Raw genomic sequence first — 22,953 nt, forward strand, 5'->3', positions numbered from 1 at the left:
TCTAGCCAATGACGCCACTCCTCCAGAGCCGCCACGACCGCCAGTAGCTCCCGATTGCCGGTGTCGTAGTTCCTCTCGGCGGGGAGGAAGCGACGCGAGTAGAAGGCGCAAGGATGTACCTTCTGGTCGGAAGGAGAACGCTGGGATAGGACAGCGCCCAGGCCTGAATCCGAGGCGTCCACCTCCACGATGAACTGTCTCTTGGGGTCAGGGTGGAGCAGGATAGGAGCGGAAGTGAACCTTCTCTTGAGGGAGCGGAACGCAGCGCATGCCGCTGGGGACCAGTCGAACGGCAGAGCGGGGGAGGTCAGCTTGGTAAGGGGCTCCGCCACTTGGCTGTAGTTCCGGATGAACCTTCGGTAGAAGTTTGCGAACCCAAGGAAACTCTGTAGCTCCTTCCGAGTGGTGGGTTCCGGCCAATCCTCCACAGCCTGGATCTTGCGAGGATCCGCTCGGGTCAAGCCCTTCTCCACGATGAAGCCCAGGTAGTCGACGGAGTTGGAGTGGAAACGGCACTTCTCCGCCTTGACGAAGAGCCGATTGTGGAGGAGGCGCTCCAGCACCCGGCGGACATGCAGGATGTGTTCCTCGAGGGTCCTGGAAAAGATAAGAATGTCGTCCAGGTACACCACCACGAACACCTCCAGCATGTCACGGAGGACATCGTTCATGAGTGCCTGGAATACCGCCGGGGCGTTGGTGAGACCGAACGGCATCACAAGGTACTCATAGTGGCCCCTGGGGGTCTTGAAGGCGGTCTTCCATTCATCGCCCTCACGGATACGGACAAGATGATAGGCACTTCGGAGATCCAGCTTGGTGAAGAACGAGGCCTGGGTCAGTGGCTCGAAGGTGGAGCTCATGAGAGGTAGGGGGTATTTGTTCTTGATGGTGATCTCGTTGAGCTGACGATAGTCGATGCAGGGTTGCAGGTCCCCATCCTTCTTTCCAACAAAGAAGAACCCGGCCGCCACCGGGGAGGAGGAAGGCCGAATGAGTCCTGCTTCCAATGACTCAGAGATGTAGAGATCCATCGCCTTCTTCTCCGGGGCAGTCAGACTGTAGAGGCGGCTGCCGGGAAGGGGAGCCCCTTGGCGGAGGTTGATGGCGCAGTCATAGGGGCGGTGAGGTGGAAGGGACTGAGCCCTGGTCTTACTGAATACCTCCATGAGGTCGTGGTACTCGGGAGGAACGGACGAGGGATCCGGGGGCAACTCACCAGCCGGTCTCCGGGGCGGGGGACAAGACGCCGCCTGTAGACAGCGGGCGTGACAGGAGGAGCTCCAGCCCCTGATGGTACCGGAGGCCCAGGCGATGTGGGGCTCGTGCAGCGCGAGCCAGGGCCTACCCAGGACCACCGGGACAAGGGGGGATTGGGTAATGAGGAACTGGATCCTCTCTACGTGGTTCCCAGCAATGGTCAGCAAGACTGGGCCGGTCCGTTGAGAGATGTCGGCCAGGCGGTGTTGGTCCAACGAAAAGATCTCCAAGGGCCTCACAAGGGCCTCAAGAGGTATGTTGGCTTGGGTGGCAAACTCGAAGTCGAGGAAGTTCTCGTCTGCCCCAGAGTCGATGAGGGCCTCCACCGTGGCACGTTGGTCCCCCCAGGCCAGGGTGACGCTCAACAGATGGTCAGGTGGTGCGCGGGGCTGGGAATGGGAAAAACGGCTCACCAGGATCTCCCGGGGTCTTGGTGAGCCCGATCTTTTGGCCGGGTAGGGCAGTCGGCGATACGGTGTCCCGCACCTCCGCAGTAGAGGCAGAGACCGGACCTGAGCCTTGCCTGACGCTCCGCCTGGCTCAGATGAGAGCGTCCCAGCTGCATGGGTTCCTCCTCGCGCACCGGACGGGGAAGCCTGTTACCCACAGTAGTGTTGGGGACGGGGCGTCCAGGAGTCCGGGGTGCTTCAGGAGGTGACAGTCGGGCCCTCTCGCGCCTTCTCTCCAGGAGGCGTCCGTCAATACGGATGACAAGGCTAAACAGCTCCTCGAGGGAGTCGGGCACCTCCCTGGTAGCGAGCTGGTCCCGGACTGCGTCACTGAGCCCCCTTATGAAGGTTAGGCGAAGAGCAGGTTCGTTCCATCCGCTCTCCACCGCCGCCAGTCGAAACTCCATGACATAGTCCGTCACCCTGCTGCTCCCTTGCCGGAAGGTCCCCAACCGGGCTCCAGGGTCCAGACCTCGGGCTGGATGGTGGAACACTCTGCGGAGCTCCGCCACGAAGTCTGGGTAGGAGAACAAAAAATCTGCTTCCATTGCCCAGGAGGATGTGACCCACTGGGCAGCATGGCCTGAAAGTAGGTTGGTTATATAAGCCACTCGGGACCCATGAGCTGAAAAACGGCTTGGCTGATGACGGAAAACCAACTCACATTGCATGATGAATGTGGCACACTCCTCGGGATTACCGTCAAACAGCCGTGGGACGGAGAGAAGGGGTTCCCGAGGTGCGAGATCTGCTGGGGCTGCGGGGAATGTTCCTGGAGGGTGTGAGAGATGAAAAGTATTAACGGCGTCGCCCAGCGAGTTAAGCTGGGCGAGAATCTCGGACTGTTGTCCCGCCATAGCGGCCATTGAACCCTGCATAGGCAGGACCTGGTCCCTGAGGTTCTGCACCGCAGCCGCAGCCCGCTCTAGTTGGAGACCGTGATCCCTGGTCAACTCGACTTGAAATGCAAGTGCGGTTCTGACCCCCTCTGTGTCGGCTGGGGTCGTCATGGTTGGTTCGTAATGTTATGGTTTGACACCGACCCCAAACGCTAACGACACAAGAGAGTTGGATTCAGAGTTGCCAAATACGAGGGCTTGTTTATTTGATAATAGGAATAAGTGAAACAGGGAAAGCAGGTCAACAAGAACAGGTACAATGAACAAGGGGCAAAGTTCTGCTGCTCTGCAGCTTCTCCCGGAAGGGTAGTCCTGGGAAGCAGGAGCAGACCTCTGTACCGCTCTGCAGACTCTCACGGCGGACCTCTCAGATGTTGTGTAAGACCGAGAGAGGGAGAGAGGGAACGGGTCAGTGACAGAGCAGACTTGAAACGAGCTGGAGGACAGGGTGTTATATTCTTCGTGTTAAACAACACAGTGATGTGCAATATTCCAAAAACAGCCCAAGTGAATATCTTCATGTAAACACACAGTGAGCAAAAATCCAAACACCGTCCAAATGTGAAATACTATCTTCGTGTAAACACACAGTGAGCAAAAATCCAAACACAGTCCAAATGTGAAACAATATCTTCGTGTAAATACACAGTGAGCAAAAATCCAAACACAGTCCAAATGTGAAATAATATCTTCGTGTCAATACACAGTGGGAGGTGGAAGATCCCAAAAATATTATTCCAAAAAAGGAAAGAGCAAAAACGATAATGGCTGGGTGAGTGACTGTCTGACAAAAAGGTGGTAGACTTCAGTGTAAAGGTTTACACACGAAAATCGGAAATAGGTCAAGACAGTCAATCTAGAAAAACTCACCCAGACGAGCTGCGTAAAGGAACAGGAACAACAGTGGAGGCGAGCGCGCGCCACGGAGCAGGTATCCAAGCGAAGGCTTCTAGGAATTCCTGGAGAATAGCACAGTGAAACAGAAGCAACGGGGAAAAACATCCAGCGACAAATCAAGACGAACCAACAACTTAGGGTGGGGAAAACGGGGTATAAATAATGAGGGATCGATTGATTGAAAGGCAGTGACAGCTGGGGAATGTGATTGAAAAGCGTGGGGAAGTGAGGGAACCAATCAGCGACGTCTCAGATGACGTCAGCGGGGAGAAACGTGTGAACGAGGGAATTGAAATACTTGACAGAAAAAATGAATGAAAACAAAGCGAGGGTGGTTAAAGGAACAGAACGAGTGAGAAGGCAAGGACAGAAACCTCACACTTCAGCCCGATCATAATCACCACATATTGTTTTTTTGCATATTTAACAACTATTTTCAGAAAAGTGGGAGTATTTCATTACAAAATTTTTTTTTATGATCAGGGCTGAAGTTGAATAAAATATTAATGGAAAAGAAAGTGGGAAATTATTTCAACATATAATCTTTTTATGGCGTTTTTCAATTTAGTCCCCTAATAAGAGTATAATACTTTCGTTTTCAGACACAAGGGTTAAATAACAATGGCAGAGGATTATTTGGATTTAAACACAGTGGAGCTCAGATGATCTGTCCGGAAAAGTATGTTTCTATAACTCTCTCCCATATAACTCTCTCCCATACCCTTAACACCAACCGCTGAAGTGCCCTTATTTTATTATTATTATAAATTATTATTATTTTAGTATTTGATGAAGAAACTGTACATTGTATGAGGTGGGGTGGGGGGTAGTTACACATACACACATCAAGCTGCAAGCAGAATTATTGTTAAATCTATGTCACAACGAGAAAAAGCAACAAAGTCCTCACTCAGTGGCATGGGCCATTCTCTGATGCATAAATAATAAAATAATGTATGATTGAAGTGATGGATGTCAGTGTCACAGTTACACATACACACAGTCCTCATATCCCTTCTAGTTACACATACACACGGTCCTCATGTCCCTCCTAGTTACACATGCGCGCAGTCCTCATGTCCCTCCTAGTTGCACATACGCACGGTCCTCATGTCATGAGGTGATGAGCATCTTAAACTACCTGGACTCAGTGGTTAAGAGGTGATGCAGCATCTTAAACTAGCTGGACTCAGTGGCTAAGCGGTGATGCAGCATCTTAAACTACACACACAGTGCTCATATCCCTCCTAGTTACACACACACACAGTGCTCATATCCCTCCTAGTTACACACACACACACACACACACAGTTCTCATATCCCTCCTAGCCACCACAACCTAATGTTATGTAGCTCTCCACCTTGCTATCTGATGCTCATCACCTCTCTTAGACACTGATGTAGCAGTACTGTCTACCTGTATGTCATGTATGTCAATGTTATGATGAATTGAAAATGGGGGACCCTGATGTAAACAAGACGAAAGTCTTTCTCTGGTCTGCATCCCCTTAACAATTGTGTGTATTGAGCTGTATTGTACTGTACCCATTCTGCAATCTGTTAATAACATTTTCAATCAACCCCCTCAATACCCAACACACACACAGAGATACAGATACAGTGCTGAGATTATAAACTTGTTGTTATTACACACACACACACACACACACACACACATGGACCCTGCATCCATACACTTTCGTCTTGTTTACAGCTCTCCACCTTGCTATCTGAAACAATAGCTATCAATATAACGTTAGCAACTTTAACTTACATGGCTGTGTGGCTAGCTAGCTAGCTAACGCTAACGTTAATGTAGCATGGGCTCGTCGTAATAACACAATAAACGTGACATGGTTGGACTTGTGGTCGGCAGAAAAACTTGGTGTATTTTTATCAAAGATGCGGAATTGTAAAGAGTTGGCTGCTACTGTAAACAAACATTCTTAAACTTACCCATGCAGACCCATCTCGACCGATCTCATAGTTAATTCCGTTGAATAGCGCGGTGTTTTCACCAGTGAGCCGAGACTGAATCAACTGGTTTAACAAAGTTCCTGTACTCGTTCATTAGATCCAATGCATTCATCTCATTCTGATCCAGAGTGCAGCTGCTCAGACCAATGTGATGATAATCCCATTGAAAGTGTAAACAGACAGCCAGTGCGTCGCTCTAACACCCCCCCAAAATGTAAATCTCTGCGGGCTTGATTCACATGCAAATACAGTAATTACGCCCCCGTTTCATTGAAATAAAGTCCGTGAACAACCAATTTTTAAACAAAGGAATGATACTATTTTAGATATTCTAACTGTTCGTTTTTATATTAAACAAGTACTTATACATTCAATTCATAATAATATGAAGGAAAAAAAAACATATAAAAAAAAAAAAACTCTAGAACGTCTAGACGAGAAGGGGGCGGGCCGAGTTGTGGTCACTAGCGCTGCCAGGTGTCACATATAGTGTCTAGTGAACAGGAGGCCACGCCCCCTCAGCCTACTGAGAGTTAATCATCTATAGTGTAGTGAACAGAAGGCCACGCCCCCTCAGCCTACTGATAGTTAATCATATAGTGTCTAGTGAACAGGAGGCCACGCCCCCTCAGCCTACTGAGAGTTAATCATATAGTGGCTAGTGAACAGGAGGCCACGCCCCCTCAGTCTACTGAGAGTTAATCATCTATAGTGTCTAGTGAACAGGAGGCCACGCCCCCTCAGCCTACTGAGAGTTAATCATCTATAGTGTACTGAACAGAAGGCCACGCCCCCTCAGTCTACTGAGAGTTAATCATATAGTGTCTAGTGAACAGGAGGCCACGCCCCCTCAGCCTACTGAGAGTTAATCATCTATAGTGTCTAGTGAACAGGAGGCCACGCCCCCTCAGCCTACTGAGAGTTAATCATCTCTATAGTGTAGTGAACAGGTGGCCACGCCCCCTCAGTCTACTGAGAATTAATCATCTATAGTGTCTAGTGAACAGGAGGCCACGCCCCCTCAGTCTACTCAGAGAGGGTAACCTAAAACACTTATGAGTGATAAGTAACAATGAGCGATAATAACGCAGCTGAGAGAATGATACTTGTGATATTAATATTCCACAATAAGCTATTTATGACTGAATTAAAATGTCATCACACTGTCTGTCTTTAAAAGCGGGTCCACAAGCCAAAATAAGCTTGTTCCCCACAATAGATGGAGACAAGGTATATTGTTATAACAGGGTATAAGAGCTGACAGACAACCTTGGTATTTTCTTGGTATTGATTATGTTTTATACAACTACCCTCCCTAACCCTGTGTGGAGAGGATGGAGAACTACTAACTCTGTAGTGTATGTTAGCATGTACAATAGTATATACTATGTTATTACATGGCGTTTTAACATTCGCCAAAATGCTTGATTGTGATTGGTCAATAGCGCTCCGTTGGCCCCTAGCAATTATTTCTCGATAATTCACCGCTGCTATGGGCAACACGCAATAATGACCGCTGTTAGGGGCAACAGAGCGCTATTGACCAATCACAATCAAGCATTTTGATCGCAGTCACGAAAGCTAAGCTTTACCATATGCACAGCTGCACTACATCAGGTGCAATCAAGTCCACACACCTGCCGATGACAGAGGAGCAACAGAACAACTGTGGCTGCATTGATTTGATCTCGTCTTGTCGATGGTGTAAAATGAATTACGTATATTGTTAGTAAGTTAGCCCTGTAATAAGTGGGATAATGTATAGCTATACCCGGTCATTGTCGCAAAATAATTGACCTTCACTGCGTTCCAGAACACAGTGTCGGTCAATTATTTTGCAACAATGACCTCGTAGCTATACATTATCCCTTACATAATAAACTGTATTTGTATAGCACCTTTCAAACAGGAATTGTGCTTCACAGAAGCAAAAAAGACAGGCATATAAAATTGGCATAAAATTAGCAAAACATTTACAAAAAGTGCAGACATGAAATAAGTATAAAATAGACAGCAGCAAAACAGACAAAGTCAAGGTAAGACATAAAACACCAAATCACACAGTTTTTCATATCAGGATCCAACATCCCAATAGGCCTCTTTGTTTACGGCCTGATTATCACCGATACACATCTGTAGCTTTAATGATTTATGATCACAGGGACTTTAACCATATATATATATATATACATTTATATTTATATTTACCGCATATTATATATATATATATATATGTATGTCTGAATTAGTGCTGTCAGGCGATTAAAAAAATGTATCTAATTAATTACAGGATTTGTAATTAATTAATCTAATTAATCGCATTTTAATCGCATAACCATTTTAGGCCTGATATTCTATATTCTATAATCATATTTCTAATGGCATGTGTCCGGATGGCAGAATTCAGTACTGTATCTACAAAACCTTCTGTTTAATCATCTTCCATTTATTCATTTGCTTAGATTTTTCAGGTCTGGTCAATTTGAGCATGGTGTTATTCACAGTCAAAGATCCTTTTTTTTTATTGATATTCTCATTTGGTTCATTACAATTTACTCAAGCCTAGTAACAGACACAGTATTTCTGACACTGGGAATACATTCCCTGAGATCCATAGATGTCCCTAGAATCAGATACCAAGAACATGCAAATGCCCCATATTAAAAAAAGTCTGTAAATGTGTATTCTACGTTCTTATGGAATGAATGAGATTAAAAAATATTATTTTTTTGGTAATTAATTTTGAGTTCATTTTCATAACGTGATAATTTGCTGTGTAATTAATTAATCTAATTAACGCAATAAACTGACAGCCCTAGTCTGAATATACCTGCATATAATCCTTCTATATACCTACATATACACCTACATAACCCATATAACTCTGCATGGTAGCATGTGTAGTATATTCCCAAGCTAAATGGTTAGGTTCTGTATCAGAACCTAATCTCCTCTGCTCTGCGTTGTGATTCCTGACCTTTAAAGCCCTGGGAAATACTTTAAACAAAGACTCGAGGGTCTTTGTTATGACGCTCAGCGGTGCAGCAGAAGGAATCAGGAGGGAAGAGGGTAGTTAACAACAGCTGTTTAATCAAAGTTAAGAGTTGTATACAAATTACAATAAAGAATGCTATAGTTGTGATCAAGACACTATGCCGTCTGTGATCTCAACCAGACTAATATTACAGTAGAGTTGATAAGTCGTTGATGGCTTTGTTCTCTTGGCTAGTGAACAAAGTATAGTTCTGTTTTTCCCTCCAAAAGTGATGTCCTTTGTTGTTCTGCTCCTCTGCCCGCGTCGTGTGTAGATGGGTGTGGTTCCTCCTTGGTGAGTTGGTTTCAGAGTCCCCCCTCACCATCACACCCCAGCTCTTATAGCAAAGGCCTGCAGTCTCTCGTGATGTCATCAGAATGACATCATCAAATTCTTTCCTCCAATGCCAGGCCTGCTAAGTTTGGATTTGAAAATAGGGGTTTGGCTTAATAGGCCAACCCCCCTTACTTTGTTTAAGCCCAGAGAATAGTTTCACTGTATATTTAATACTTTGGTTGATGAACCCCAAGATATATTGATTACATAAACACAGATATATCATACTTAAACACATTATACGTGTACACATTCTGTTATTATTAAGACTAGTTTCACCTTAAGTGAAACTAATCTTCTTTACCACAAAGTCTGCTGACTTTCAATAAATTGCTACCAGGTCTAATCATTCTTTTAGCTTACATCAATATCTTCTATACAGTTTCATTAATCATATGCTTTTATACAGTTTACTATGACTTCAGAATTATTACCACAATGTAAATTCATATCAAACTAATCTAAGTGTGTTACCAGACATTTGAAGATGTACTTAGTATTAGCAAACCAGGTGGCCACATATGTTCCTAGGAACATATGTGTTTAGCTAGGGCTTCCTGTCCCCCACCCTGACAAACTCAGGTGGCGAGCCTTTGTTCTACAACCCCCTAAGGGGAAGTAGGTTATCTTCCTGATCAGCCACCGAACCCGTTTAACAACCTCTCTCTATTGTTACTTCAGCTGCCACTATATGCAAATGACCTCCTGGGGTGCTTCACGGCCTGTTTCAACACACACACTCTATGAGCTAAGTCACCCTAGTCAAATCAGGTTTAAACTATATTTGATTGCCAATTGTTCCACTTTGACTGTTTCTATAAGACTAGAACACATGATTTTGATTTGAACCAGTTATGATCTATTGTTCATTAAAAACGACCACAGTTTCCACACTCGGATAGTTCATCTATCCTTAATTATGTCGAACATAGATCTTAACTTCTACTACTTACTACTATCTGGATAATACTTAAGACATTTTAAATCATACTTGGATAAAATACATATTGTAACTGAGGGGTACAATTCCCTGACTGTATTGTTAGATATGATACTTACTACCACTACCTCTTGTACTTTAGACTCTGGCCACCCAGTACTAGGCATAAATAATTATGGTAAACACTCCCACGTAGATGAAACGATCCAACACAAATGTACCAAGTCGAAAGTCTGCGTTTAATAATAATTAATACATAGCAAAAGGTATGTAGAGCAATCACTTAATTACATTTATGATTTGAAATAGGATGCACTTTTATGGCAAATGAGTATTCGTTGGTATATCAATAGAGAACGTCCAATCTCTGGTGGCGCAGGCGGTAAATATACAACCTGGAATATTTAAGGAATAATAGCAATGATACTTTAATGATTATAGAACTGGATACACTAGGGGGGAATTCCGGTCGCTTGTAAGACAACTGGAGAAGGGGGGGGGGGTAGAGTCTGGCTGTATCCGTCTGGCCGAGGGTATCCTGGGAGAACCCACGGTTGTGCGGCTCGGTGCCTCAGCGATCCTCGATCCACAGATGAAAGCAGTTGGACTCTCTGTGGGCCGGCTTCCTTCGGTCCACGATGGAGAGACGTGAAGCGACCTCGTCGTGTAGAGCGTCTCCTCACCTGTCGTCCTCTCCGGGGGGGGGGTTTCCAACACACGGCAGTGTTGGTCTTTATCCATAGAATAATCACTGTATACAAAGCATAATCCGTGCCTGGGAAGGCGGGCTGTCGTCGGTAGAATAATCCGGTATGCAGGTCCACTTGCTCGTCGGCTATGGGGCTCCTCGGGTGCAGCCTCACATGGGGTCGGCCACCCTGGATAAGCAGCCAGTTCTCTGCCCGAAACGATGGGGTACTGACTACGATAGTATTCTCACCGCACGAAGCACTACATATGAATAGACTATTATTAGCTTAATAGACTACGTCCAACTCGACGATATAGTGCCAAATATGACTATTCAAATATTAATATACACGATGTCTCAATACCGATGGTAGGCCGAACTTGGCCTTACTCCCACACGTGGCGTCGCGGGGAGGCTTTACGTCTGTCACTCTATTGGAGGGTAAGAAACTGGACTAAAAAGGAAGTCCTACTTTAGTAGCGCAGTATATATACGCACTATGAACAAATAGTACCGTTAGTGGTGCGGTAGCCAGATTCCTACGCGGAACTAGGACTTGTTCGTACATGTTGAGCGGTACGTTTGAACTGGGTCTGGGGGGTATGGCAGCCTGGCACCAAGGTCTCGACCAATAGTAGAATGGAGACTATTATGGGATGTTCAGTAGGCTAGAATGGATATTCAATGCATATTGTACAAGGAATATACAAGGGATATCAAGGAATATTAGAGAATATACAAATACAATTAAATATATCTATATAATAAATATATATATTCGGTTTAATCTGGCCCTTCACAACAGCCACCCCCTGATTGGTCCCAGACCTAATCAGTTAAGCAGAGACAGATTAATCGCGTTGTCTATTTACACATAAGGGTTTGCGGTAGGGGTCAGTCAACTTCACAAAGTCATAGGGTTATAGGGTCATGGTCATCATCGATTGTGTCTGGGAGTCGGGGCAGTTCTATGAGCCTCGCCACGGGACGGGTGTAAGTGCGACCCTGGACAAGCACTTCAGCTGCTCGGACCTTGCCGTCGGCACCGGTGATCACTTTGCTTACGCGGCCGGCCGGCCACATAGCTCTGGGCAGTGATTGATCAATAATCATGACGACTGTTCCTTCTGTCAAATTGTCTCTCTCCTTTACCCACTTCTGGCGGGTCTGTAGAGACGGTAGGTAGTGTAGTAGGAAACTGCTCCAAAACTTGTCGGCTAATACTTGGCTGTACCTCCACATTCGTCGGCCGTTCGCTTCTTCAGGCCGGTACATTGTCTGGGGTAACGCGGGATCTAGCTGCCCCATCAGGAGTGTGTTGGGGGTAACTGGGTCGATATCCGCCACATCGCTGGAGACGTAGCCGAGGGGCTTAGAGTTCAATACTCCCTCAATCTCCGTGAGGACTGTCATTAGGACTTCTTCCGCCACAGTCTGGGCCCCAAGTACTGCGTACAGGGCTGTCTTTATGGAACGCACTTCCCGTTCCCAAGTACCACCGAAGTGGGGTGCGTTTGGGGGGTTGAATTGGAAGTCAATCTGTGCTGGAGCGAGGTGGGTCTTAAGTTCTGGGCCCATAGCTTGGAAGCTCTCTCTCAGCTCTCTTTCGCCGCCTTTGAAGTTTGTCCCATGATCGGACAATAGTGTAGACGGTCTTCCTTTCCGTGATGTGAATCTACGGAAGGCCATAAGGAATGAGTCTGTGCTCATGGTCGGGAGAAGCTCGATGTGTATCGCTCTGGTGGTCATGCATTTGAATACAATACCCCACCGCTTCTCGGTTCCTCTTCCTTTCTTTATGTGCAGCGGGCCAAAGCAGTCCATACCCGTTGAGTGGAATGGCTTGTCACCGATTCGGAGGCGACATGGAGGAAGGTCAGCCATCCTTGGTATGCTGGGCTGCACGCGCCACTTGCGGCAGTCTAGACATGTTCGCTGGAAGCGTCGTACCGCCTCTCTTCCTTGTAGGATCCAGTAACGACGTCTGATCTCCGCGAAGACTCTTTCTGCTCCTGCGTGATGTACATCCTCATCGTATTTCTTTATAATCAGCTCTGTGACCTTGTGTCGGCTGTTCAATACGATCGGGTATTTAATGTCATCCGGTAGATTGGGGGCTCTGCGTAGGCGACCACCCACTCTGATGAGGGTATGAGCGTCGCTCTCGGGGGCCAGATGAATTAATCTGCTGTCGGATGGGACGGGCTTTCCTCCCTGTAGACAGGCCAATTCATCGGGGAACGAGTCTCTCTGGGCTCGCTGCAGTAGAAGCAATTCTGCTTCCTCGTAGTTAGCTGCTGACATTTCAGCGGGGGACTTACACTCCGGGTGGTGCCGCAGGAATGTCCTTTGTTGTGCACTCTCTATGGTAGTGCAATCATCTATGTTGGGGTCTGCGGAGATAACAGTGCTCAATCCACAGAACACAGGCTTCTTATTCTCAGCCTCCTCCTGACTGGCTTCCCTCGGGATAGGCGTGGGCCACTCTCCTTCCGGGAGCTTTAGGAATGCTGGGCCGTCACTGTAGACATTGCGATGGGTGAGGTCATCTAGGGGCATTCCCCGGGTGATGACGTCAGCTGGGTTCTGTTTTGTATCAACGTAGCGCCACTCTGTTTCTCCGGTTAACTCTTCGGTTAGGTCTTGAATCTCGGTGACTCTGACTCCCACGAAGACTTTGTACTTGCATGAGTCCGATTTGATCCAGGCGAGTACTGTCGTGGAATCTGACCACAGGATTGTTCTAGACACCGGTATGGTGAGCTCACGTTGGATGAGCGTGGCTAGGTGCGCTCCGGCTAGGGCTGCGCAGAGCTCTAGGCGTGGGATAGATTGTTGCTTGCGTGGGGCTATTCTCGAGCGGGCGAGGACAAATGCTGTGTATATCTCTCCCCCCTCTTCTTGGGCCAGCAAGTAGGCTACTGATCCGTATGCGACCTCTGAGGCGTCACTGAAGACGTGTAAGTCCATTTTACATGTCTCTGGCCTCACCGTGGGTGGGAAGTAGCTTCGGCGCATATTAACGCCTGGGAGTGAGTGGAGCTCCATCTCCCACTCTCTCCAGGTGGATGCAAGTGTGCGGGAATGGGGTCGTCCCAGCCCTGGTCCTTGTCCCACAATGCTCGTACAATCATTTTTGCCCTGGTGGTGTACGGTAGAATACATCCTAGCGGGTCATATTGTCGGGCGAGTGTTGTGTACACACTCCGTCTGGTGGTCGGCGCCGCCGCCGGCCTTCCCTGCTCCGTAGTCAGGGGCTTGTGTCTGTAGTGAAGCGAATCTGTTTTGAATCGCCACACCAATCCCAGGGTCATCTCCTGGGCTTCTCCCGGGATTGTAGCCATCCAGGTCTCGCTGCTGGCTGCCTTGTCCTCGGAGGAGAGGCTGCGCAGTACTTGCGGATCGCTGCTGGCCCACTGCCTGAGATCAAAGCCGCCTTTGATCAATGAGGCGCGGAGTTTAATCAGGAGAGCCTCGGCTTCTTCCTGGGTTGAAAGGCTTTGTAGACAGTTGTCTACGTAGAAGCTGTTCTTTACGCTGTGTCGGACCTCTTCGTCCGCTGCTGGGTCCTCTGCTACATGTTTCTGTAGTGCAAATGTAGCACAGCAGGGGCTGCACGTCGTTCCGAAGGGGAGGACTTCCCATTGGTAGATGGCTGGGTGCTCATCTCCTGGCTTCTCTCTCCATAGGAACCGTAACAGGGGCTTGTCCTCCTCTACTAATCTCACCTGCAGGAACATTCCTTTAATGTCCCCGCTGATGGCCACCTTTTCCTGGCGGAAGCGGAGTAGAACGCCGAGTAGGGAGGGGCCGAGTGTGGGACCGGGCAGTAACTCTTTATTCAGATTTTGGGATCCGATCTGGTAGCTGCAGTTAAATACTATGCGGTCTTTACCGTTGTGATGGACCTTGTGGTGAGGCACGTACCACGATTCAGTGGTCTGGTCAGCCTCTTTAATGTCCATCTTTGTGACGTGTCCCGCTGTGATGAGCTTCTCAATCTCAGCGCGGTATACACTCTCTTGGGCGGTGTTCTTAGCTAAGCGCCGCTCCGTGTTCAGCAGGTACCGTTCTGTGGCGTCTGTCTTGGCGTGGAAAGTAGGCATTCCTTCTCGCCGCAGGAGTGGCGTGGCGTATCTCAACACGCCGTTGACCGGGACTCTCTTGGTCCCTGTCTCGAGGAGGTGAATGGCGTAAATGTCATCTTTAGAGCGAATGTCTTTCTTTCCGTTCTTAAAGGGCATTTGTTCCAAGGTCCATAACCGCTCTACGTGTTGCAGGAGTGCGGTTTCTCCCTCTGTGACTCGGGAGTGGAGACATCTAGTGGCTGTACTTCGGTTGAGAGATTTGGCGAGCGGGCCTTGGAGAGTCCATCCCAAACGGGTCTCGACTGCTGCAGGACAGCCTCGGGGTCCGGTATGAACCCGGTCTATCGGGACAATGAGGTCTGCATGGTCGGAGCCTATCAACAGGGTCGGCATAGCATTGTCTATGAGCGGGATCGGTAACTTGCGCAGATGTGCATATTTCTCCATCAGCTTGGCGACGGGGTATGTGTACCGCGACAGTCCTATTTCTTGGCTGGTGAAAGCGTCTGTAATCTGGTACCGTCGCTCAGGCTGGCCGCTTGCTGCGATAGAGAATGAGACATTCTCGCCCTTTATCGTCTTCAAATCTCGTCTTATTGTCCGAATTGTCATTTGGGTTTCGCTTCCCCGCAGCCCTAGCTGGGCCGCAGCGGAGGCGAGCAGAAGGGTCTTCTCTGACCCGTCATCGAGGACGGCGTAAGTGTCCAGGACTTTATTCTGGTAGCTTAGTGTCACACGCACTACTTTTAGGAGTACTCGGGCTCCACTGCTGCTGGCGGGATCGATGTACATGACGCTCGCTTTGCTGCTGGATGGTGCGGGTGAAGGGCGCCGTCTGTTACTGTCGCGAAGTATGTCCAGATGGGCTCCATCGCACTTGGTGCACCTTTTCTTTAAGCGGCATTCGGCTGCCATGTGTGAGCACGCACAGCGAAAACAGCGCTTGTTGGACTTTATCCATTGACTTGCTTCCTCCGCGTTCAGCTTGGGGAAGGAGTCACATTGCGCTAGCCAGTGTTCTTTCTCACAGTAGGGGCACACTATCTTCCACTTCTCCGTTCTGGAGGGGGTACTGTGGCTCCTGCTGCTCGGTACTGACTCCGATTGGTGCATCACCGTCACCGATCTTCTTCCATCATTTAGTCGTCTGGTTCCTTCTCTGGAGCCAGGGGTGCTCCGTCCGAATGTATCTAGCCGTAGGCTGCTGACTTCTCTCGCCAGGAAGTCTGCTAGATCGAGGAGGTTCGGTTCGGGGCCATTCGGGTCTCGGTGGTCTCTCTGCCGCCTAAAACGCTCCTGTCGAGCGGGCGGCAGCTTCTCCAAGATCCTTTCCACATTTGAGTTGGCGTAAAGTTCATGCCTCCCCTTCTCTCTCTGCGCTCCCAACATCCCTACCAGGGACTGCACTCTGATGGACAGGTCGTCCAGTGCTCGATTGTCTATTGCTGGGGGTAAGCGGTCGATGTGTCGGATCTCCTGGATCACGTAATCCCATATGCGCCCATACCTCTGGTCCAATGCTACCAGCGCTGCTGTGTATGGGGTGGTGGAAGTCGCGTAGGCGAGCGCTATATTATGTGCGCGGGGTACCTTTAAGTGCTTCAGTAGGATGGCGTATTTATGGCGTTCATCCAATACATCCACCAACATGGTCTCCAGACACATGCGGAGTTCTGTATACTGGGCCCGGTTCTCTTGGGTGAAGTCGGGTACCATAGGCGTGCCAATGTATGACGCTGACTGTGGATACATCGGCGAGCGTTGGGGGAGAGGCCTCCTAGGCGAGTCTCCTCCCGCTCCTTGGTATGGGCTGGTACCGGCAGTGTACCATGGCCCGCTTGTCCAGGTGCTGTTCCTCGGTGCGGGTCGTGCGTTGTGCTCACCCGGGTATAGAGTCGGGGGTCTGTAGCGCAGCTCCGCGGGAGTATAGCCTGGGCTGTACCGGACCTCCTGGTCCGGTAGAGTACTGTGCTGTCGTCGGGCGTGGTTCTCCTCCTCTTCCTCTTCGTCTTCAGTTAGGTCATCCAGTGCTTGTAGTCTCTGGTTTAGCCTCTCCACAGGATATGCTGCTCCTTCCCGGTTGCTAGGTCTCGCTTGGACCGGTGGGGGGAGGTGGTCTGTGGGGGGTATAGACCTCGTCTGTTGGTCAAGTTCAGGGTTGTTTACTCGGCTAGGGGATGCCGCCCTGGAGGTGTGTCTAGACGAGTTCCTGGAGCCTCTGGCGGAGGGAGAGGGTGTTGTCCGTCTGATCAGCTGTTCTATTAGTTGCGCTTGCTGTCTGTCGCGCTCTGCGTCCCGTAGAGCACCAGCAGCTGCTCGCTGGCTGTCTGCTCGGTCTCGGGCCACATTCTCTTCCCTCTGAATGCGTCTTATTTCTAGACGTATATGCTCTTCTTCGCTCCGCTGCTGGATCTGCAGTCGGTCGCGTTCAGCAGCGGCGTTCAGGCTGATGAGGAAGGCCTGCTGTAGGGTCCTCTCTGCCTCGCTGGGAGAAGGCGGTTGTATATGGGAGCCTTCCCTCGGGGTACTCCTTGCGGAGCCTTGGAGCTCTATCTCCACGGTGCTCTCCCCGTCTTCTTCCGTGCCGAGTTCTCTCTCGGTAGCGTTGTATTCCTCCCGGGACTCATCGGGGACTACTTCTTCAGTACTGGCGGGGTGTGAGGTCATGTCTGGTTCCCACTGGTCCCCACCGTGAGCTTGGTCAGTTACATTAGAACCCGTAGGGGCCTCTATGGTCGGGGTAGTCTGGGCGTTGGGGTTAGACATACTTTTACTTTCTAGTTTTACCGCGTTTACTGTTGGTAGAAGACTAGGTTGTTGACTGACAGCGTAAGCCTCTAAGTACTGAGGGAGCCGTCGTTCGCGCTGCGGGCGTTGGTTAGGAGGATCGTTTCGTGGAGTGTTCATCATAGGCCATTTCAATATTAATAACACTATATTAATATTACACTAATTACCCTCCGGCTCGAAGGACCAATTGTAACTGAGGGGTACAATTCCCTGACTGTATTGTTAGATATGATACTTACTACCACTACCTCTTGTACTTTAGACTCTGGCCACCCAGTACTAGGCATAAATAATTATGGTAAACACTCCCACGTAGATGAAACGATCCAACACAAATGTACCAAGTCGAAAGTCTGCGTTTAATAATAATTAATACATAGCAAAAGGTATGTAGAGCAATCACTTAATTACATTTATGATTTGAAATAGGATGCACTTTTATGGCAAATGAGTATTCGTTGGTATATCAATAGAGAACGTCCAATCTCTGGTGGCGCAGGCGGTAAATATACAACCTGGAATATTTAAGGAATAATAGCAATGATACTTTAATGATTATAGAACTGGATACACTAGGGGGGAATTCCGGTCGCTTGTAAGACAACTGGAGAAGGGGGGGGGGGTAGAGTCTGGCTGTATCCGTCTGGCCGAGGGTATCCTGGGAGAACCCACGGTTGTGCGGCTCGGTGCCTCAGCGATCCTCGATCCACAGATGAAAGCAGTTGGACTCTCTGTGGGCCGGCTTCCTTCGGTCCACGATGGAGAGACGTGAAGCGACCTCGTCGTGTAGAGCGTCTCCTCACCTGTCGTCCTCTCCGGGGGGGGGGTTTCCAACACACGGCAGTGTTGGTCTTTATCCATAGAATAATCACTGTATACAAAGCATAATCCGTGCCTGGGAAGGCGGGTTGTCGTCGGTAGAATAATCCGGTATGCAGGTCCACTCGCTCGTCGGCTCTGGGGCTCCTCGGGTGCAGCCTCACATGGGGTCGGCCACCCTGGATAAGCAGCCAGTTCTCTGCCCGAAACGATGGGGTACTGACTACGATAGTATTCTCACCGCACGAAGCACTACATATGAATAGACTATTATTAGCTTAATAGACTACGTCCAACTCGACGATATAGTGCCAAATATGACTATTCAAATATTAATATACACGATGTCTCAATACCGATGGTAGGCCGAACTTGGCCTTACTCCCACACGTGGCGTCGCGGGGAGGCTTTACGTCTGTCACTCTATTGGAGGGTAAGAAACTGGACTAAAAAGGAAGTCCTACTTTAGTAGCGCAGTATATATACGCACTATGAACAAATCGTACCGTTAGTGGTGCGGTAGCCAGATTCCTACGCGGAACTAGGACTTGTTCGTACATGTTGAGCGGTACGTTTGAACTGGGTCTGGGGGGTATGGCAGCCTGGCACCAAGGTCTCGACCAATAGTAGAATGGAGACTATTATGGGATGTTCAGTAGGCTAGAATGGATATTCAATGCATATTGTACAAGGAATATACAAGGGATATCAAGGAATATTAGAGAATATACAAATACAATTAAATATATCTATATAATAAATATATATATTCGGTTTAATCTGGCCCTTCACAACACATATGGTTTGCCACACTCAGATCCTAAAATTCAACCTAACATTCTTTTTCTAAATCTCCTTCTTAGGTATACTTATAAATTCAAACACCTTTATTAGCAGTCCATTTCGGTTACTTTTGCCCCGTGTACAGTCTTTGACACGCTGTTTCGTACCAAGATCAATTTCCATTGGTTTCCAATGTGATTTGTCAAATTCTGACTTGGAGCAGTGAGGAGGGGGGTCAATGTTTTCTAGATCGACCTGGCCTCCTCCTTATTTCTCAGAGCTGGTGCAGTTCACGACTGCTGAATGCTACCACCAACTCTGGGAGGTGGAATTAGAAAGCAAATTGCCTTTCTATCACACCCCGTCTTCTGTCGAGACCGCATGTCTCGTGTTGAACTCTATAGGGGTAGGACCCCCAGCTGTATGGCTCTGTCGCTGTCACAGCTGTGTTGAGGTCGTCGCTGGCTGCTCAACCCCCGTTGACCCTCGGATTAGTGGAAGAGTTTTGCTTCTCCCCCCCTTCCGCCTGGTCGTTGATAGGGGCGATAGCAGCTCCACCCTTTCGCTTGTTGACCCCCTGGTCAATGGTTAAGGCCTTGCAGCCCGTCTGTTGACAGCCGGAGTTGTTGCTGAGGCCTAGCCGCCTGTCTCCTCGTTGGTTGCCTGTCGTTTGGCTCCTCTCGTTCCCCTCTGAAGCCTCAAGACCCGGTCACTGCGTTGGCCGGAACTCTCCAGGCCTGAGAGGTAGGCTTCTCCTGGTTCTTCTCTAGGTGCCCTGCAGTGTTGTGATTCCCCATGGACCTCTGGGTAGACACTAGCCAGTGTCTGGTTCCCCAGTACTGACGAAATCCTTGGATCTGCTTCGTACCACACTCGGATGCATGTCGGTTCCCCAATCTCCTGTTCGTATCCTGCAGTGCATATATATTGCTTCGGGACAGTGCAGGTTACTTCTACCACAACAATTGATTGAGAATCCATACTTTTCCTCCCTCAGACTCTCTTTACTGGTCTGAGTTCCGACAACTTTCTATTCCAAATCATTTTTCTATATATTTTATGGCTTCTTGATCGTTAATATTCAAAATTCTGAAAAATTCACATGGCTCTCCTTATATTATGCTGTCAAAACAGTATAACCCCACCACCCTTCGATGTGGAATGACATTCAAACATCGTTACCTTCGTCCCTGGACAGCTGCTTCCCGGCCCGGACAGTCAGCACTGACACATCCACTCTCCCAGTAGTCCTAGGTGTATGGCAACAAATCACAGTCCGCCTTAAACACACATCTTCCACACGCTCAAGTCAGCCTTCACCAAGCCAACGGAGTCCCCCACAAGCCAATCATCAATTGCACATGTTCACACCCTACACAAAGACTAATTTGGCCAATAGCGACCAAACCTATTGAGCTTATCAATGTACAGAGAATCATGCTTCCCAACACTTTCACCAATCACGACACACCCCCAGCTCCTAGAACCGGGTATTTAATGGGCGGAGAACAAAAATCCATGAACCAGCTCATGTCCATTCACTTTGTTCCCAGTCCATTTTATAGACATATACTACCCCGTCCTGATGTGTCGAGATCACTCCCAGCTTGCCAGGTACCCTAAGAAAAAATATATAGAAAGAAAAGAAACAAAAAACAAAACATACAAAGAAAAACCATGCCTAAACCAATAAATGAAAAAATAAACTAAACTTGTGAGCTTTTCTTTTTTCTTTTCAACTCATTTTTAACCTATTACCTAGAGGCTTATGCACCCCCGTATTAACTAAGAAACAAAAAAGGGAAAATCAAATGAATAAACAAAATGAACGCTCCCGGCGTCAGGAATTGCTCGTAACACACGAGAAAAGAGAATTTCTACAGAAAATAAAAATAAACACCTATACCTATTACTCATAACTGTTAATATCCGTCTATCAATACCATAAAAACTAGAAACAACTATGGGTCTTTTTAATTTCTTAATCATGCAGTCCACCCTTTGACCAATCTGAATATTGACCAAGCATGGATAATTTACTGACCACTAGCTTCCACAGTGTCACATCATCACACTGTCTAATATTGAATACCTAATATTAACTGTTTAACATAATTTGATTTTCTTGTTAGTCTGATTAGTTCATGCATTTGTATTCCACCGTTTAGAAAGCAAGTTTCTCTGTATTCAAACTATTTTTACCAAACTTGAGTTAATTTCACTCACACTGGTATATTGGTGCAAACAGGAATTGATAACACGCTGTGTGATACTATACCCCCGACTTTCAACAGTCCATTTGATTTCCCTGTCTGGCGTTCGGAAATGTCAGCACTGGCCGTCCGCCCTGGAGCAGCTGTGAAGAGATAAGAAAAAGCATACACTTAATCATCAGTGGCATTTCCCGTTCACCATCCATCATTTATCTTTAAGCATGGAATGTCGGGCATCTCCTATACTAAAATCACTTGAGAGCATTTGTGCAATTTTCGTTTGAATTATCAACGACACAGCCTTAATCGTTTTTCAGTTGTCTCCATTGGAAAACTGGATCTCCCAATCCCGTTGTCATGTTCCTTCTCACAACTCCGGGGAACCCTATATTGCATCAGCCGTTTCCCTTCTGTTGGTCAATCAGACATTTGTTATTTACAGCCTATCATTTCTAAACATTTGTACTGGACATGGTAATTTAGGTGAATAAACTCACTTTAACTCTTATAATTCAGGTGAATAAAAGCACTTTAACTCTTATTGCTCTTTGCAAATGGCTATGTGTACATTTAATCCTTATCTTCACTTCTATGTGTAACTATATTTATTTCTGTCCGTGAAAGCCTAAAAATGTATTCCGCTCATATTACATTTTACATACCAGTAACACACATATTTCACACACAATTTTGCACACAAACACAATTTTGCACACAATTACTACATTCCCCCGTAACACCTAACCATTTAGGTGTTAAACCCACTTCTCACGAGAATAGAAATCAACTTTCAGTGCCTTATGTCACTGAAGTCCCGTGCATTCGGAACAGTGTCATACACAACCTGTTTAATAAACCACAGGCGCCGACACCACCCCCACATTGAAATCCCTGCAGACCAATGAATAATTCACTGGTCAACCCGACCTGTGGCCCACGGCGTCACCCCCAGTTTGCAACCTGGAACGCGAAACCCCGGGCCTCCTACTCAAGGATATTCAAAGTTCATACCACTCACAACCACTGCCACTCACACACAGCACCTCCGACACCAATCAACCACCGTAACTACCTTCACCCAAATATCCACACACAATATAACCCAATGCGCGTAGTGTGGCAGCGAGCTCTCGACGAGTGCACGCATAGCGCATCCCCGCCAATGCGCGGTGGCAGACAACGAGCCCACCCCCGCCACGACGTCTAGCAGTCCCCATACCCCCGTTAAAATGAAAACGTGCGCAGTGTGGCCGCGAGCATCGACGAGTCGCACACATAGCGCATCCCCGTCAATGCGTAGAGGCAGACAGTGAGCTACGACGATCTGTCTACTCAGGCGCAGCCGAGCAAATACGCTCCGACTTACGGCCCACCAACATGAACGCCACACAAAAGACACTGACACGGAGCCCACCGTGTCGCCCCGTGCCAGCAGCGCTACACCTCTCCGTTAAGTCAAGAGACCGGAAGGCGGCCTGATACCTGGAGAGAGCCAGAGAGTACGGCCCCACCCCGGTCGAGTACGACATCATTGCCCCAACGCCAGCCAATACCACTACCAGCACTAGAAATACCCTAAAAATAACAACAAAACTGAATTTTGAACAACAACACACACCAAACAAGTCCCAAATCCAACCAACTGCCTTTGAAACCCACAGCAAACAGCAATAAACAATAAATCAACGCAATACACCGTGTTTGAAACCCATAAAGAAAACAGTCCGCGCACCCTTATGACGTCACAACCGGCGACCGCTTTAGCCGTTAGCGCGGC

The sequence above is a fragment of the Notolepis coatsorum genome, assembly GCF_963971535.1.
Source record: "Notolepis coatsorum genome assembly, chromosome: 4".
Classification (NCBI taxonomy): Eukaryota; Metazoa; Chordata; class Actinopteri; order Aulopiformes; family Paralepididae; genus Notolepis; species Notolepis coatsorum.